The sequence below is a fragment of the Carassius gibelio genome, chromosome A18 (assembly GCF_023724105.1).
Source record: "Carassius gibelio isolate Cgi1373 ecotype wild population from Czech Republic chromosome A18, carGib1.2-hapl.c, whole genome shotgun sequence".
In the NCBI taxonomy this organism is placed as follows: domain Eukaryota; kingdom Metazoa; phylum Chordata; class Actinopteri; order Cypriniformes; family Cyprinidae; genus Carassius; species Carassius gibelio.
This window is the reverse complement of record NC_068388.1, coordinates 17640219-17654102: the sequence shown is the minus strand read 5'-3', so window position 1 is coordinate 17654102 and position 13884 is coordinate 17640219. Positions and strand designations below refer to the sequence as shown.

Genomic DNA, 13884 nt, shown 5'->3' with positions numbered 1-13884 from the left:
AACTTCCAGATATGGTTTTGAAGGAATCAGACAATAACTTTGCATACCTTATATGAAAGATTGTTGCAACTGCCTTCAAGACTGTCCTAAGATGAGAGAGTCACTGTGAGGCCCATGTGATATAGAAAGAGGGGTGCTGAGGGTGCTTTCACAGTATTCTATATACAACAAAAAGTGTGATAATCAAATCAATACACTTCAAGTTTTCTAGCATGTCCATAAAACATGTCAATGGGTCATAAACTAATGCTTTATTTATATTTATATGTTAAATATGTTTTCATCCTCAAAATGGTTGATTGATATTGGTTAGATTAGGAAAACTGTGGCTTATTCTCCACAGTTCTCCACAGTCACAGGTTATTAAATCACTGTATGAACAGAGAAAATGATAAACAACAGTGAACTCACTTACAGTAACAGTCTCTTCAAAGGAGATGGATCAGTTGTGCTCCACAGACTTCACTTTAATTTATAGTGGCTTCATCAGGTAGCTCATCATTTCCATAAATTACAATTTTTATATGTTACTGAGCATGCCCACATTTTGTGTTCAAACAACAATAAATGAAATCAAGTCACTTTGTCACTGCACATGTACACTGATTTGTGAATGCAATGTTGAGTCATATAATCACAATATCCTGTACATTTGTAAAATTATTTTTAACAAATTTGACTTACACCAATTACTTTGGATGTATTATTTGTATATCATGCACAGACAAACTGAACTTAATGTCTAGATTCAGCAAACTGCCTGTCATTTTTGCGGTGCTGTTGAGTGGTAATGAGAGAATGGAAGCTTCCAGAAGTGCAGATTGTGCTCTCCAGATGCTATAAATGATTAATATGCTGCACCGCTTTGGATTGAAGCCACAGTCTATATGACTTAAATTAAATGGTTAGCGCTAGTAAAATGTTTACAGCCCTTCATATGGTAAAAAAAAAAAAAAAAATCATCTTTTTTTTTCTCCCTTTTTTTACTTTCTGTATAAATAATGTGTTGCACCATGTACAGCAGGCCCCTTTTTTATGTTTAAAAGCTTGTGTAGACATGTGGCTTGTTGATTCACCATGTGTCCTGCAGTGTTTGGGGTGGGGGTGGGACTCCCTGTTTTGTCTGAACAGTTAGAAATCATGGGGATGTTTGGAAAACCTGGTGTGTGTGTGTGTGTGTGTGTGTATATATATATATATATATATATATATATATATATATATATATATATATATATATATATATGCAAGAAAAGGTTTTGAAGTCAGTTATATATATGCTGTAGTGTGTCAGTATACATCAGTTTACATTTAAAAACATTATTTTTGACATTAATTCAATTTAATTCAATTCAATTCAAGTTTATTTGTATAGCGCTTTTTACTATACAAATCATTACAAAGCAACTTTATATATTTACAATACAATATTTAGTAGTAGCTTATAAGTGGGGACTCAGTTTGTGTGCATATATTTTTTTTTTTCTTTTAGAAAAAGTAATACAAGATGTAGTCAGCCAGATGATGAATTTTATTAGCAGCAATTATTATATGATGCAATCACACTTGTAGCAATATTTATTAGTTCTGTTTGTTGATTCAGGGTTAGCATCATCTTGGGGTCCTCTGAAGGGTCATCATCATCTCTTTTCAGGTGTTCTGAATCAAGACTAGAGTTTGTGTATATCCTAGTTACCACGGTATGTAAATCCCATGGCAAAACATAGAAACAAATAGAGACATCATTAGCATAGCTGCTGATCCAACTAAATAAAATTAATTAGTTTAACCCAAGCTAAAGAATAAGAATGCACATTTGATCAGATGCAACTGCAGTCACAATTTAAGTGATGCATTATTCAAATGCTTGGCGAAAGAGATGTGTTTTTAATCTAGATTTAAACAGAGAGAGCGTGTCTGAATTATTCCAGAGTTTGGGAGCCAAATGTGAAAAAGCTCTACCTCCTTTAGAGTGGACTTTGCTATAGGAACTACCAAAAGTCCAAAAGACCTTAGGGAGCATGATGGGTTGTAACGTGGTATAAAGCTAGTTAGGTACGCAGAGGCTAAACCATTTAGGGCCTTATAGGTGAGTAATGATAATTTGTTTATTGAAGATGCAGGACATTGCAATAGTCCAGTCCAAAGGTCATGAAAGTGAGAACTAGCTTTTCTGCATCAGAAACAGGTAACATGTTTGGCAATGTTTCTAAGATGGAAGAATGCAGTTTTTGTAACATTGGGAAATATGGTTTTCAAAGGACAAGTTGTTGTCTAATATAACAACCAGATATTTGACTGTAGAGGAAGTAACAGTACATCCGTCTAGTTGCAAATTGTAATCTACAAGATTCTGTGTACTGTTTTTGGTCCAATAAGTAATATTTCTGTCAAGAAAAGTATTGGTCATCCAATCTTTTATATTTTTAACACACTAGGTAAGCTTAGATAATTTAGAAGTTTCATCTGGTCTCGTTGATATATACAGCTGAGTATCATCAGCATAACAGTGGAAACTAATCCTGTAATTTTTAATAATATTACCAAGGGGCAACATATATATTGAAAATAGAAGGGGACCTAGGACAAATCCTTGTGGTACTCCCTATTTTACTGGTGATAAATGAGATGACTCCTCATTTAAATAAACAAAATGGTGGCAATCAGACATGTAGGATCTAAACCATATTAGAGACTGCCCTTGAATACATGTTTAGTTTTGTAATCTATCTAGGAGTCATGATCTATGGTGTCGAACGCTCAAGTAAATCTAGCAATGAGAATCAGTCTTGATCTGACTCAAGAAGCAGGCCATTTGTAATTTTAACAAGTGCAGTTCCTGTGCTATGGTGGGGCCTGAAACATGACTGAAATACTTAATACAGATCTTTTGTCTTTCTTTCGGTTTTTTTTTTTTTTGTTTGTTTTTGTTTTTTTTGCAGGAAGGAGCTCAATTGTGCAGACACAAATTTTTCTAAAATTTTAGACATAAATGGAAGATTTGAAATAGGCCTATAATTTGCCAGTTCATTAGGATCTAGTTTTGGTTTCTAAATAAGAGGCTTAATAACCGCCAGCTTAAATTGTTTTGGGACGTGACCTAAAGATAACGACGAGTTTATGATATTGAGAAGCGGTTCTTCGGCTACAGGTAACAACTCTTTCAGTAATTTAGTAGGTACAGGATCTAATAAACATGTTGTTGATTTAGATACAGTGATAAGTTTATTTAGCTCTTCCTGTCCTATAGTTGTGAAGCACTGCAGTTTATCTTTAGGTGCGATGGATGATACTGAAATATTAGACGCTGTAGAATCTACATTCGCTATTGTATCTCTAATGTTATCTATTTTATCAGTGAAGAAATTCATGAAGTCATTATTCTTAAACGTTGATGGAATATTTGAATCAGGTGGTATCTGTTTATTTGTTAATTTAGCCACTGTGCTTAATAAAACCTTGGATTGTTTTGATTATTTTCAATGAGTTTGTGGATATGCTCAGCCCTGGCAGTTTTTAGAGCCTGTCTATAACTGGACATACTGTTTTTCTATGCAATTCTAAAAACTTCCAAGTTAGTGTTGCATCATTTGTATTATCAACGTAAATATTAAAATCTCCCATTATTAGCACTTTATCAACTGTAACCAGTAGGTCTGAGAGGAAATCTGCAAATTCTTTTAAGAATTCTGTATACGGCCCTGGTGGTCTATACACAGTAGCCAGAGCAAGAGATACAACAGAATTTTGCATATCTGACAGGGTAAGATTAAGCAGAAGTATTTCGAATGAGTTAAATCTATATCCTGTTTTCTGGGTAACATCGTGAATATCACTATATATTGTTGCAACACCTCCACCACGACCAGTCTGACGGGGCTCATACTTATAACAGTAGTTTGGTGGATTAGACTCATTTAGACCAATATAATCATTTGGTTTTAGCCAGGTTTCAGTAAAGCAGAGTATATCAAAACTATTATTTGTGATCATTTAATTTATAATAACTACTTTGGGTGTGATATTTATGAGCCCAAACTTTAAAAATGTTTTTTGTACATTTACTTATTTTTCTGGTTTAATCACGATAAGATTTTCTCTAGATCCTACATTAAATTTATATTTTGACCTCACTATTCGGGGAACAGATACAGTCTCAGTAGATTGGACAGCACACATACTTCTATAATTTGAGCGTGTAGAACATAAATCATCATAATTTGAGAATTGGCTTACTAGTCACATGGAGCGAAGTGTCCTGGAGATGTTGTCAGAGAGTGGCTCCGCTCTGACTCTGCTGGGGTGCAGGCCATCAGTGTGAAAAAGCCTATTACGCTCCCAGAAAAGATTCCAATTATTAACAAATAGCAGTTTCTGTTCTTTACACCATGACAACCTCCATTAATTTAAAGCAACAAGTCTATAGTCCTCATCAATACGTGGGCAGTGGTCCTGAAACGATGATCATCACCGCGGGTGTCGTGCTGCGTACCGTCTCGATCAGGCTCCTGAAGTCCCTCTTTAGCGTCTCCGTCTGCCGCAATGTGGTGTCCCCAGCTCTGGGGCTCTCATCGGCATTCAGGAACGCGGGCATCTGTGCAGAATCATCGGGAACTCAAGCACCAGGGAAACAGTGAGAGTGCACCTTACCTTCGGCTAACGTAGCACGGATGTGTTGGAAGATTGGGTCACAGATGATCACAGCAACGTGTCCCGTCTCTGGGTTCCGGGTCTCTCGAAGACCGGAGGGGGAGAAGTCATCGCCCAGGGCCTGGCTCGCGTACTCCACTGTAGATGCACCCAGGGTCCGTGGTTTCCCAGCGCCCGAGTGTAGGACATCTGGGAAGATCGCATCCTGGGTGTATCTGGCCTGTGCAGAGAAACACACAGAGTAGACGTGGTGGGACTGTTAGCAGCGCGCTGTATACTTACACCGGACTTGAGAGCATCAGCCTGGGAGGTTTCCGGTGTGGCTCTCTGCTCTCTCAGCTGGGCCTGCCTCACCTCCAGGTGGCGAATCTGCTTCTCCATGGCCTCCAGCTCGAGCTGCACTGAATGCAGCACGAACGTGTCCTCACCTGCAAAGGTAGACATACATCCTCCATTAAAGCAAGTAACAGTGAGTGAAGCAAGGTGACTACCTCTTGAAGCTCATCAAGAGAATGCCAAGACACTCTTGGCATTCTCTTGATGAGCTTCAAGAGGTAGTCACCTGAAATGGTCTTCCAACAGTCTTGAAGGAGTTCCCCGAGAGATGCTTCTGTCTGTCTGCAAAGCAGTAATCAAAGCAAAAGGTGGCTACTTTGAAGAACCTAGAAAATGAAATATTTTCAGTTGTTTCACACTTTTTTGTTATGTATATAATTCCATATATAATTCCACATGTGTTAATTCATAGTTTTAATGCCTTCAGTGTGAATCTACAGTTTTCAAAGTCATGAAAATAAAGAAAACTCTTTGAATATATATATATATATATATATATATTTGTATATGTCTTAAAACAAAATTAAACCTTTAGACACTCAAAAAAAAATCAGCACTTCATCTACATTTTCACACAAAACTCTTCCCACATTCCAAACAGTTAAAAATTCTAACACATTATTTAACTTTTTAAAATATGAAAACTCGGCAACCAACCCTTTCAAAACACACTCTGCATTGACTGAACCATTACCTAATACTTTTTTCTTCCTTTTTTTCTATATTGCTAACTTTGCTGATCCCATTAAATAATTTAGTTAACACAATTTCCGTTGTTCTTCATAATTATATTTCAGACGGCTAATAAACATTGTATAAGAAAATTCTAAACCAAAGCCTTCAAAACAAATTTTTAAAATAAGAAAAAATCCTCCTAACCTCTTACATTGAATAAATAAATGATCCAAAGTTTCTTCTATTCCAAAGAAAAGACAATTTTTCTGCTGAATTTAGATGTGCCATGTGTCTATTCCTAGATATAATACCATGAATTAGCAGCCACTGTAAATCTGTTGTAAGTTTCTCTATAGGAGATTTGTACAGAGATCTCCAGCAGCCACCAAAGTCTGGCCCAAACAATTCTGACCACCTCCACGTCTTGACTTTTTCCAGAACATGCTAATGATACATTTTGACACAAATACAGAATAAAGTACTTATTTTGCTAATGTCCTGAAACGTCTCCAATTCAGGTGTTTTAAAAGACAAAATCATACCTCTGCAGACACAGAAATCAGTGGAAATGCACAGTTTTTCTCCTCCTCTTGCACTTGATGAAGTCCTAATGCTTCTATGCAGACTCCTGGTAAAGCTGCATTCACTTCCTTCAGCACCTGAGACACGACACGCCAAGAATGCATTTCAGTGTTCTTCTGTAATGTTTCCTCAGTTTTCCATTCGTTTGTATCTCCAATATTCTTAACTTTAGTAAATCCAGCTCTAATCAGACAGTTCCTCAAACTTTCTGAACATAAACATTTTGCCTGAATAAATGGATTATGAAACAATGGTTCCTCCAGAATCCATTCTTGTAAATGTTCAACTTCTCTGCTTACGGAAAAAAAGTCATTTTCCACGCTTGTAGCATGGAGCGATAGAAAGAAGTCAGATTGCTCAAATCCAGTTCATTCATTCTAATTAAAAACAACTGTTTATTGTATTCAAGACACAATGTCCTCCTCAGCAAAACACATGCTACATTACTCCACTCGATGTCTTCTACATACCACAGTCTCTGTAAAGCTTGTAGACGAAAAGTATCGATCCGACTTCTGATGTCCACAAGGCCTTGTCCTCCTTCTTGGGTTGACAAATACAGGGCAGGCCCAGGAATCCAGGCCTGACCAAAAGGAATCCACCAACTTTCTGTGTATATCCTTGATCAATTTATCAGGTGGTTCTAGCACATTAAGCTTGTGCCACAGCATTGAGGCAATCAAATTGTTGACTCTACCCCTATAGGATAGTTCAGGTATTAGCCAATTCCATTTAGACAACTTAGCTAACAACTTATCCAACATCCCTTCCCAGTTCTTTCTCCTATAATTTTCTGAACGCAAGAAGACTCCTAACACTTTAATACCTTCTGTTCCCTACTTCAAACCTCCTGGAATGTGAGGTATCCAACCATTCCTTCATTCACCCATAATAAACCCCTCACTTTTTCCCCAGTTTACTTTTGCAGAAGAAGCTTTAAAATAGCTTTTTCAAATAGAGTTTGACTCTTATATCATCTGCATATGCGGACACAGAACATTTCACATTGAAAACCCTTTCAAATTACTTCTTAAATGACATAAAAGAGGTTCAATTACTAAGCTATATTACTGATATACATCCCATGGTAACTAGGATTTACACAAGCTCCAGTCTGGAGAAGAGATGATGTTGACCCCTCAGAGGACCTCAGATGATGCTAACCCTGAATCAACAAACAGAACTAAAAAATATTGCTACAAGTGTGAGTCCATCATATAATAATTGCTGTTAATAATCTCCATCACCTGGCTGACTACATCTTGTATTTTTGTATAAATTTTTCTGAAAAATCCTGTCATACGCGCACACACTGACAGTCACCACTTATAAGTTACTACTAAATATTGTAGAAATTAAATTTTCTGTAAAGTTGCTTTGTAACGATTTGTATTGTAAAAAGCGCTATACAAATAAACTTGAATTGAAATTGAATATTTTTTTGAAAAAGAATAGCCACATCCGCACTTATATTTGATCCATGACTAATGAAACACTTTCCATCCCACCATCTATGCCATTCCACCTCATTATCACAATTGTGTTTCTTGTAAAAAAGTAATGTTTATATTTTTTTTATTTAATTGTTTCAGCAACCATAGCTCTCTTGCTCCTGTCCCTACCTCCATTAATATTTAAGGAGCCCACTCTTATAATCTCCATAAGAGGACTAAGAAAGAAAGAAAGAGAGACAGACAGAAAAGGAAGAGTATTAAAGTCACCTTATGTGAAGTGCAACTCATTTTTACTCCAACCCTCTTCTGCCAAAAAAGAACTGAAGTTTCAAACTTTTTCACATCAGGAAAAAAATTCCTTACAGCAACCGTTTTTCCAAACGTCTCATCCATAAAATCGTTTAACTCTTCCAACTAATATATTTGTTCACTGGTGATTTGTGAGAAATTAGATACATCTGAACAATCAGACTGAACACTTTCATCATCGTCATAATTCTCATTATCCACTTCCTTATCAGATACCAACACTATCTTTGGTAAAGGAAGATCACCACCACTTACGGTCTTCGATTCTATAACTCTTTTACTTTCATTTTCCATCTGGCCTACTGTTATCTCATCCACTGCTTCCGTTAGCTGTAGAACTCCACCATCAGTTACAACAGACTTACCATTTACATTCTCAACATTTTCCTGAAATTGAACATTGCCAGAACTATTTCCATTCCGATTTTCACTACTGGACAATTTATCATCAGTAAACTGTCCTTCTTGTTGGGAACTTCCTCCAATCTCATCTCCATTCTCAATATTTAGCGACTTAGCTTCCCCACTGTTATCTCCTTCCAACACTGGATTATTTGTTCTCTCAACCGAAACAGCACTCGGGCCAGCCTCACTGTCTACTTCACTTCTAAAAGGGCATGGCAATTTTACGTGTCTAACTGAGTTGCATTCATAACATCTCATTTCCCCCAGCGCTAGCATACACCATATACGATTTACCATCAAAAATGTATCTAAATGAAACATTTAAATTTGTTGAATTCAGAAACATATACACATGTTGTCTAAACAACAACACATGTTTCAAAACCGCATTCTTGCATCCAAGCGGGACCATTTTAATTCCACTTGTGAACTTGCCAAAGCGTGAAAGTTCCCTTTCTATATCTGCATCGGGAATGAACAGCGGAACATTAGAAATCGTTACCCTTGTTGTTGGAGAAACCAAGGGTTGTACTGGAATAAAGTTCTCACTTACCGAAATTCCACTTTCAACCAAATGATTAACGAGTAGTTCGTCTTTCAGGAAAACCACAATGGCCTTATTCATCCGAGAAGCCGATATAATATTTCCATGTCCCACTCATTCTCCTACATCCACTAGTACATCCTCAACGCAACTCCTGCGTTATTAACACATCTAACCCTGTGTCTGAGTAATAGGGATGATGTCTCTACTCTCAGGTGAGACGACAACCCACCCAAACACGAGGCAAGGTCCCAAAATTACTGAGAGTTGAGAGTTATATACAAACTGATTACAAATTATCTTTTAGGTGCAATTTAAAGAACTGAAACAAAGATATCAAGAAAATAGATATGTTTTTTTTTTTTTATTCTCACCACCACCTGACTCCCTTGCACTAACTCCCCACTTCCCAGCATGCACCGAGAGAAAGAGAGAGAGAGGAATTAGCTTCAGCTATTACACATACATAAATTTAGCCCATGTATTTGCTGATGTGAGTAGCAAATATGCTAATTCAACAGAGCTCTCTCAAAAGCTATAGAATAAATATTTTTATTACATTAGAAAGTCTAAGGCTACAACAAGATTTCCAAAACATTAAAAGTTCCTAGAAACACAGCTTGCAGCCTTATTCCTTAGCTTAAAATATGCTATACCAGAAAACATTTGAGGGTACTGAAGACAAAGCACACTATTATAATAAATTTGATCAGAGTAACTAAGAAAAACCTGCATTGCACAGCCAAAGACTTGCAAGATGACCCCATAAAAGGAGGAAACAACATGTCAGTGCTGAGTATAAAAAGAACAGTAGACAACTATGTCCTTGATTTGAAGCATCTTGCTGAATGCCACTCTTGACCAAGAAAACATAAAAGGCCAACTTAGAATTCATTTGGGTAGACGTGTGGAGTTTTGGAAGCATGTTTCATGAAACGATGTGACCAAACTGGAACTTTTGGACTTATGGATCAGCACTATGTTTGGTGAAAAAAAAGGCAAAGCTTCTAAACCTTGGTCTCCATGGTCAGACTTGGAGGTGGACCATTCCTGTTATGGGGGTGTTTTACCATTGCAGGAAGAAGAAATCATGACTGTAAGAAGGAAATGATGTATCAGGCCATTTTGGGGAAAAAAAATGAATGCCTTTTGGTGCAAAGATGGAAGCTGATGATCAGTGATCTTTCCTGCAGGACAGTCATCCCAAAATATTCATCCAAGTCTACTTATGCTTGATTCAGGAATCAAGTGACCTGTGAATCTTGAGTGACCAGTTCAGTTTCCAGATTTAAAAAAAGCTTGACATGTCTACTTTAAAACTAAACAAGTGCTCCTAACAGATATTCTGTGATAAGGTAATCCATATGAAAACAACACAATGTCTGTTTTTCATGTCTCCCTTCGTGACCACGCCCCCACGCTGAACGCGCTATTCAGATTCAAACTGAAGCGCGCGGCTTGAATACACCCACACAGAAGAAAAAGCAGCGAGATTGTTCAAGTTTTTTATTTTACTGTTTGCTTCGCGATGAGAGGAATAAGACATAATTCACCCCAAACAGATGCTAACGCATAGTTTATCGTGGAGGTGTGTGCGGAACAACCAATCAAACCTGACTATGTTAGTTGACCAATCAGAACACAGTATGCTACCGAAAGGTGGGGTTTAAGGAAACTGAATCTTTTGAACAGCTTCGCGCGAACCGTTTGGGGATCTCTGAGAATTGAGGTAATTTTAAAATGATATTTTGACAAAATGTTTTTTAACCTTGGATGGATTTAAACCTAATGTACAGGACTTATAAACAGTGATAGGAAGCTTAGAATTTTCATCTTACTGCCTCTTTAACTCTCACTGAAAATATTTGGTTTAATTTGAAGAAAGCAGTGTCAATATGAAAACAAATCATTATCTTAAAACTTTTGAATTGGGTTATTTTAATAATTTCAGATTTTATTTTGTCTTGTGGACTAAATGTAAACATCTTTTATGTTAAATATCTAATCAGAACAGTACTTAATAAAAAATTACATACATTTTGAATGATTTCTCTTATTTGTTTAAATAACATTTTCACAGATTTTGCAAGCGGTTCACAACCTTTTAACTGTATTTAAAAAAAAATAAAAAAAACAATGAATGAATTGCCCTCTTCTTTTGTTCCCATCAGAGTGTCTATGATTATAGGGCAGAGTGTATGACTGCAGTAACCCTCAGGGTTAGTATAGGGTGGATGTTGAACGGCAGTTGGATATCTGGAGCAGGTGTACTCTACAGAGCTCCTCCACACACAGAATGTTCTCTTTGTTTATCCTGCCTCCCCTCCACTTCTCTCTCAGTGAATCAGCCAAGAAGGTGTGTTTTACCGGCACATCCATCCAAAACTGCTATTTTACTCCTGAGAAGAGTATAGGTGTTATAGACATAGACATACACTCACACACAATCACACTGAAAATACAGGCAACATCACTCAACATCAGAGCATTCTCTGGCCTGAATGGGATGATGTGGTAAATCAAGCTCAAAAGGGTTAAATATCTATTGACATGTTGCCATATACTCTATCTGGTCTGCATTTTGACTGGCAAAATAAATAAATAAATATACACATAAAAAAAAAAAAAAAATAAATAAATAAATAAATATTGCACTGATAACTGAATGTCAGTCACTGGGTTTCAGTAACCAGACAGGATCCGTGAAATGATGCACTGTATGCCAGACATCCTGTCATCTAGCACTAAATGTCTATTCTTTAGTCTCTATAAATCATAAACACTCTCCACCACAGATATATTCTAAGGTTCAACTGACACATGCACAAAAGCAGTGTGCAGTGGATCACAAAGGATGTGCACTCTTGTTTATTTGTTAGGAATGTACAGCGGTGTTTTCTCTGTGTAACTCACTTCCTCCCAATTGCTTTGAAAGACATCTAATGGTTTTGTAGGTATGCTCTGTTCAGTGTTTGCTCTTGCTTTGGCTTGACATAGTTCATTTTCTAGAAATGATGTACAACTGCCATATAGACCACATTAAAGGAATTCCAATTACATTAGAAGAGTTCTAATCCTCTAAATGCCGTCTGAAATTTTCATCTAAAATTAGAATTTTATTCAGGCTCCTATATATATTTATTTTGTTCAATTTTTTTATTTTTATTTATTTTTTCACTTTAATGCCATAGAAAATTACCTATGTATTGTCATTACAATAAACTTACTGAAATTAAACATAGGATCCTGATAAAAAATTACCACTAACTATATAATTTACATTTATTGTAAAACAAAGTCTGTAAAAACCTAGATGGTCCACTTGTGTTGCTATGAACTGGAGAAAAAGTAGCATGAAATACACGGTGGAATTATTGATTTGGGGGCCCTAAGCAAATTTCAGGTATGGGGCCCCAACACAATAACTATGTACTATTTTAGGTAACACTTTAGTATAGGGTCCAATTCAAACTAATAACTAGTTGCTTATTAGCATGTCTATTATTAACATATTGGCTGTTTATTAGTGCTTATAAAGTACATATAATGCATAATATCCATAATCCTACCCAATACCCTAAACTTAACAACTACCTTATAAACTATTAATATGCAGCAAATAAGGAGTTAATTGAGGCAAAAGTCATAGTTAATGGTTAGTTAATGAGAAATGGACCCTAAAATAAAGTATGACCCTCTTTAATGCCTAACCCTTATATTTTGCATTCTCTCTCTTATACTTTATAGTTTATTTACTTCTTCACAACTTAAGTAAATATTAAGTCAACCTGATGCTGTTCTAAAGCCACAACATACTTATTCAATCTCATTTGTGCATTTGAATGCGAGCACAGCAGTTCACACCAGTAAACAGAGTCATTCTGAAACATAAAGACAAATACAATCATGACTCGAAACATGATACTTTCTTCTCTGAGGTTAATATAGCCATTATGGGCCAGTCAGATGGGATTTTATAGCCAAAGTGCGCAAAGAGTGCTCCTTCTATAATGACTAAATGCTGTCAATCACTTCAGTTCATCGCTATCTCACAACATGTTGTTAATCAATTAAGAATGATCAGTTTTTGAGATTTTAGTAATTACCCATTCAAGGAGTACATTTTGCATGCAAGAAAAAGCTGCTTTGAAACATTTAAAATATGGACACATAATATTTTTTTTTTTAACATTTATTAATAATAAGTAAGATTTCAGTACTTTTTACACATTCTGTTTGGCACTTAGAGTGTTGTAATGATGTGCATTTATTTATATATTAATGAATACTGTTAAGATTAACTAACCTCTCTGCATATGGAATAAATAAAATCAATAATTGATATTTTAAAGGGGTCATGAATTTAAAAAATCTAAAAAATTCACTGAGCTATAAAATCATACTGTAAGCCTCAGATCTCAACACATCCTTGTTAGTCCAAAAGTATTGAAACCAAGCTGCTAAAACAACCCATTCTTAACATAACTGGTTTTATTATGTAATAGCAATTAATATACCAGCACAAGGCTGCCTACACAGATGCAGATCAATGCTTTTTCATCACTTTGGCCCAACCACTGGCACGTGTTAGTGAATGGAGAGATACTAGCCAGTATCACTCCAATCAGTCAATAAGATATGTTCTTACTTGTGGAAGAACATTGTTTGCATTCCATCAGAAGGATTCTAACATTTGCAAAGTGCCTTATCAAGTCAATAAGGTATGATTAAATGTCAAAACTGCAATACAAGCTTTGAATACATGCTTTTAGTATTGTGTGTTGATGAATATTTTCAATGAAAACTGTAAAAATCATAATAGCAAAGCACGAAAGTAACCATGTTAATTCGAAAGCTTGGTCCCCTGCATAGTAACGTCACAACCCCCCTGTTTCCTGCACTGATTTCTGCAAGCACAGATTCAGCATA

The 13884-nt window shown here is 36.1% G+C and overlaps 1 long non-coding RNA gene across 1 annotated transcript; it reads right to left on the bottom strand.

Annotated features, from left to right (window-relative positions):
* Positions 1-1515: 1515 nt before the first annotated feature.
* Positions 1516-6522, bottom strand: LOC127933965 (uncharacterized). The gene is made up of 3 exons (XR_008147645.1): positions 6204-6522; positions 4237-5078; positions 1516-1688 (listed from the first exon to the last, which is right to left on the bottom strand). It is a non-coding gene; the product is annotated as an uncharacterized LOC127933965 (long non-coding RNA).
* Positions 6523-13884: the final 7362 nt, after the last annotated feature.